Below are 6,207 nucleotides of genomic sequence, written 5' to 3' on the forward strand. Positions count from 1 at the left end.
GCCTTTTGTGTCTGGCTTCTCTCACTGAGCTTGATGTCCTTGACGTCCATCCACACTGCAGCCTGTGTCAGAGCTAGCTTCCTTCCTTTTCATGGGTGTATAATATTCCACTGCGTGGATGGACCACATTGCGTTTATATAATGGAATCCTACACGACGTGGCCTTTTGTGTCTGGCTTCTCTCACTGACCGTGATGTCCTTGAGGTCCATCCACACTGCAGCCTGTCTCAGAGTTAGCTTCCTTCCTTTTCATGGGTGTATAATATTCCACTGCATGGATGGACCACATTGCATTTATCCATCAACAGACCCTTGGTTTTTTTTCCATCTTTTGGCTACCGTCAAACTTGCTGCTGCGAACACTGTCTACAGTCCTTGTTTGAGTCTCCTTTTTTTTTTTTTTTTCGAGATGGAGTCTTGCTCTGTCACCCAGGCTGGAGTGCAGTGGCACACTCTCAGCTCACTGCAACCTCTGCCTCCCGGGTTCACACCATTCTCCTGCCTCAGCCTCCCGAGTAGCTGGGACTACAGGCGCCCACCACCACGCCCGGCTAATTTTTTGTATTTTTAGTAGAGACGAGGTTTCACTGTGTTGGTCAGGCTGGTCTCGATCTCCTGACCTCGTGATCCCCCCGTCTCCGCCTCCCAAAGTGCTGGGATGACAGGCGTGAGCCACCGCGCCCGGCCTTGAGTCCCTTTTAAAAATTCTTTTGGGTACACATGTAAGAGTGGCATTCTGGTGATACGGCACCCGTACGTTAAAACTTTACCAAATCCCGTAAGTTCTTCCTCATTTTTGTCTGTGTTTGTGGATTGGTTTCCACAGACACGTTCCAATTCTAAATGGAGGTACGATCATGGACGCAAACTGGAAAATGCAGAAATCCATAAAACAAAGATGATCGGCCGGGCACGGTGGCTCACGCCTGTCATCCCAGCACTTTGGGAGGCCGAGGCGGGTGGATCACCTGAGGTCAGGAGTTCGACCTCAGCCTGACCAACATGGAGAAACCCCGTCTCTACTAAAAAAAAAATACAAAATTAGCCGGGCATGGTGGTGCACGCCTGCAATCCCAGCTACTCGGGAGGCTGAAGCAGGAGAATCGCTTGAACCCAGGAGGCGGAGGTTGCAGTGAGCTGAGATTGTGCCATTGCACTCCAGCCTGGGCGACAAGAGCAAAACTCTGTCTCAAAAAAAAAAAAGAAAAAAAAAAAACAAAAACAAAGATGATCTTCATCGTGACCCTCATGGAAAGAATCATGATCACCCCATATTATCTCTGCAATGGATGCACCCAGCATGGACCCCTTCCCCTGCCCCAGGCTGCACCCTCCCTTCAGGTCAGGGCCAACACCCGCCCTTCTAAGGAATTGGCCCCCATCCAACAGCTGGAAGGAAGATGGCACCTGGTGGACAGCAAACGCTTTGATGAATACGTGAAGGAACTAGGAGTCTGAATCCCTTTGGGAAAAACGGACTCAATGGCCGAACCAGATTGTATCGTGACTTGTGATGGCAAAAGTCTCACCAGAAAAACTGAGGGCACTTTGAGAAGACAGTGTTCCTGTACCCTGGGAGAGAAGTTTGAAGAAACCACAAGTGAGGGCAGAAAAACTCAGACTAACAAGAAAACCAAAAGATGGGAAATTAGTGTCGGACTGTGTGATGAGCAAAGTCACCTCTACTCACATCTATGAACAAGTAGAATCAAAATCCCAGCATCATGGCCAGGTGCGGTGGCTCAGGCCTGTCATCCCAGCACTTTGGGAGGCTGAGGTGGGCAAATCATGAGATCAGGAGCTTGAGAGCAGCGTGACCAACATGGTGAAACCCCGTCTCTGCTAAAAATACAAAAATGAGCCGGGCGTGTTGGTGCGTGCCTGTAGTCCCAGCTACTCGGGAGGCTGAGGCAGGAGAATCGCTTGAACCTGGGAGGTGGAGGTTGCAGTAAGCCGAGATCGTGCTATTGCACTACAGCCTGGGCGACAAGAGCAAGACTCCATCTCAAAAAAAAGACAGCTCTCGACCAGGCGAGGTGGCTCAGGTCTGTAATGTCAGCACTTTGGGAGGCTGAGGTGGGCAAATCATGAGATCAGGAGTTTGAGACCAGCCTGACCAACATGGTGAAACCCCGTCTCTGCTAAAAATACAAAAATTAGCCGGGCGTGGTGGTGCGCGCCTGTAGTCCCAGCTACTCGGGAGGCTGAGGCAGGAGAATCGCTTGAACCTGGGAGGTGGAGGTTGCAGTGAGCCGAGGTCCTGCCATTGCACTCCAGCCTGGGCAACAGAGTGAGACTCTGTCTCAAAAAAATAAATAAATGAAATAAAATAAAATAAATAAAAATCCCATCATCACTTTGGACAGGCATTAACTACGAGAATAAACATGCTCAGTCCAATGAAGCAAATCTGCATAGTGCTTCTTTTTTTTTTCATTACTGTGTTGAATTATCTTTATCACAACCATTTTCCATGCAGCTATTTCAAAGTGTTGGATTAATTAGGATCATCCCTTTGGTTAATAAATAAATGTGTGGCCAGGCACGGTGGCTCACGCCTGTAATCCCAGCACTTTGGGAGGCCAAGGCGGGAGAATCACGAGATCAGGAGTTCGAGACCAGCCTGACCAAGATGGTGAAACCCCGTCTCTACTAAAAACACAAAAGTTAGCCAGGCGTGGTGGTGCATGCCTGTAATCCCAGCTACTCGGGAGGCTGAGGCAGGAGAATCACTTGAACCCGGGACACAGAGGTTGCCGTGAGCTGAGATCGTGCCACTGCACTCCAGCCTGGGGACAGAGCGAGATTCATCTCAAAAATAATTATTTACTTATTTACAAAAATAAGTAAATAATAAATAAATGTGTTTATTTATTATTAAAAGTAAATAAATAAATGTGTTTGTGCCAAAAAAAGAGAAAGAAAACAGAAAGGAAGGAAGGAAGGAAGGAAGGAAGAAAGAAAGAAAGAGAAAGAAAGAAAGAGAGAGAGAGACAGAGAGAGAGAAAGAAAGAAAGGAAAGAAGGAAAAGAAAAGAAAGAAAGACAGACTTTTCCTAAGCCTGGCTGTTTGGATCCAGGTGTTCAACCTGCTCCTTCCCCAGATCTCACTGAGATGGGAGCAAAGAAATGAACCCACCAGGACCAGAGGAGCTGCAGAGAATAAAACAGCCAAGCAGGCTGTGCAGTGGTGCGATCTCTGCTCACTGCAACCTCCACCTCCTGGGCTCAAGCAATTCACAGGCCTCAGCCTCCTGAGTAGCTGGGATTACAGGCGTGCACCACCACACCTGGCTGATGTTTTGTGTTTTAGTAGAGATGGGGTTTCACCATGTTGCCCAGACTGGTCTCCAACCCCTGAACACTCATCTCGGCCTCCCAAAGTGCTGGGATTACAGGCATGAGCCATCAAGCTCGACCTAAAATGACTTTCTCCTATGGAATGAGGGTGGTTATCCCTGGAGGTATGTTTTCTTTTCCTCTTACGGCAAAATAGAACCTCACTCACAATCCTACTTTGCTCTCTCATTCAAAATAAAAAATTGAGCTGGGTGTGATGGCTGATGCCTGTCATCCCAGCACTTTAGGAGGCCGAGGCGGGCGGATCATGAGGTCAGGAGATCGAGACCATCCTGGCTAACACAGTGAAACCCTGTCTCTACTAAAAATACAAAAAAATTAGCCGGGCGTGGTGGTGGGTGCCTGTGGTCCCAGCTACTTGGGAGGCTGAGGCAGGAGGATTCCCTTGAGCCCAGGGGGTTAAGGCTGCCATGAGCTTTGATTGTACCACTGCACTCCAGCCTGAGAAACAGAGCAAGACTTTGTCTCTAAAAAATAAATAAATAGTCCATGAAATAAAATAAAAAACTCATAATTTCTCTATGTCTAGTTGCCCAGGCATGTCTGTTCTGGATAAGAATGGCCCCAGAGCTCCACTGCCAAAGAGGGCTTGTTCCTGGAAGAGAGAATTCTTGCAGAAAGATGAGGGAAAAAATGCAATAGAAAGGGAAGGTGCTCTGCCAGTTGGAGAAGAAAGGACCCTTGGTAAATTTATTTTTATTTATTTTTTAAATTATACTTTACATTCTGGGTACATGTGGAGAACGGGCAGGTTTGTTACATGGGTATACACGTGCCATGGTGGTTTGCTGCACCCATCAACCTGTCATCTACATTAGGTATTTGTCCTAATGCTCTCCCTCCCCTATCCCCCCACCCCCCAACAGGCCCTGGTGTGTGATGTTCCCCTCCCTGTGTCCATGTGTTCTCATTGTTCAACTCCCACTGATGAGTGAGAACATGCAGTGTTTGGTTTTCCGTCCTTGCGACAGTTTGCTGACAATGATGGTTTCCAGCTTCATCCATGTCCCTGCAAAGGAAATGAACTCATCCTTTTTGATGGCTGCATAGTATTCCATGGTGTGTATGTGCCACATTTTCTTCATCCAGTCTATCGTTGATGGACATTTGGGTTGGTTCCAAGTCTTTGCTATTGTGAATAGTGCCGCAATAAACATACGTGTGCATGTGTTTTTATAGCAGCATGATTTCTAATCCTTGGGTATATACCCAGTAATGTGATTGCTGGGTCAAATGGTATTTCTAGTTCTAGATCCTTGAGGAATCACCACACTGTCTTCCACAATGGTTGAACTAATTTACACTCCCACCAACGGTGTAAAAGCGTTCCTATTTCTCCACATCCTCTCCAGCATCTGCTGTTTCCCGACTTTTTACTGATCGTATTTTAAGTGGCGTGAGGTGGTGTCTCATTGTGGTTTTGATTTGCATGTCTATGACGGCCCGTGATGGTGAGCTTTTTTTTTTATAAGTTTGTTGGCTGCATAAATGTCTTCTTTTGAGAAGTGTCTGTTCATATCCTTTGCCCACTTTTTGATGGGTTGTTTTCTTTTTTGCTTGTCAATTTGTTTAAATTCTTTAAGTTTAAGATATTTCTACTTATTTGTGTTTGGACTCTCATTGTCAATCACAGCCACACTGAGATAAATTCTGCCCAGAAAAATCCAGGTCCGCAAATGTCCCATAATATCGGAGGAGGCCTGAGGAAAGGGCCAGGGAAGACACTGACTTCCTTTTCCCTTCCCTTTGAGCTCTGGAAATGCCTCATTTTCAGAAGAGCGATTCCTTTCTCAGCCCACCGTCTCTGGTTCATGTCAGCTGAGGTGAAATCAAAACCTGCAGATCCCAAGGCTAAACCCACAAGTCAAAACATCCTGTGTGTGGGTGCGTGTCCAAGCTATTCATCAAGCCAATATGAGGACTTTGCACAGAGTTTAAAAGGTGTCCTGTTTTCGATGAGGCAGAATTGTTTGCAGGTCGTACCAATTCCTCAGCGGCAAAAAAGTGCAAATTGGCTGGCCGGAGCCGGGGGCTTCGGGGAGGCATATGATACCACTTAGGTTGGCATGAAAGCCATCTGTGTTCATATCACATGTTTTTGAGCAAAGAATGTGAGGTTACCAAAGGTCAGAGTCAGGCTGGCTTTAAAAAAAAAAGGGGGGGGGGGGTGTAGGGAGGTGTAGCCTGGAATATGCAGAAACACTCACCAAGAATTTTTCTAATTTATTTTCTAATAACAGAACATGGCTGGAAAGTCATCTTCCATGGTGTTACAAGAATGCATGAGATAGTTCAGTCTTTGTGCCTAAAAAAACAAAATTCTTCAGCTTTTCCAACACCATTGGAGTTTCACCCTCCTGAGCTGCCAGCCATCCAGACTGGGTAGATTTCTCAGGATTGTTGTTCAAAAGTGGCCAGGTGACCCTTCTGAATCCCTCTGTCACCCGCAAATAAGAATCTTTTTTTTTTTTTTTTTTTTTTGAGATGGAGTCTCACTCTGTCGCCCAGGCTGGAGGGCAGTGGCGCGATCTCGGCTCACTGCAAGCTCCACCTCCCGGGTTCACGCCATTCTCCTGCCTCAGCCTCCCAAGTAGCTGGGACTACAGGTGCCTGCCACCACGCCTGGCTAATTTTTGTATTTTTAGTAGAGACAGGGTTTCACCGTGTGAGCCAGGATGGTCTCGATCTCCTGACCTCGTGATCCACCCGCCTCAGCCTCCCAAAGTGCTGGGATAACAGGCGTGAGTTCAAGAGCAGCCTGGCCAACATAGTGAAACCCTGTCTCCACTGAAAATACAACAATTAGCCTGGCATGGTGGCGGGCACCTGTAATCTCAGCTACTAATG

General features: G+C 47.1%; 1 pseudogene; it reads left to right on the forward strand.

The window, feature by feature from the left end:
• Nucleotides 1-224: 224 nt before the first annotated feature.
• Nucleotides 225-4,426, forward strand: LOC129395357 (fatty acid-binding protein 5-like; annotated as a pseudogene).
• Nucleotides 4,427-6,207: the final 1,781 nt, after the last annotated feature.

The sequence above is a fragment of the Pan paniscus genome, chromosome Y (genome assembly GCF_029289425.2).
Source record: "Pan paniscus chromosome Y, NHGRI_mPanPan1-v2.0_pri, whole genome shotgun sequence".
Lineage (NCBI taxonomy): Eukaryota > Metazoa > Chordata > Mammalia > Primates > Hominidae > Pan > Pan paniscus.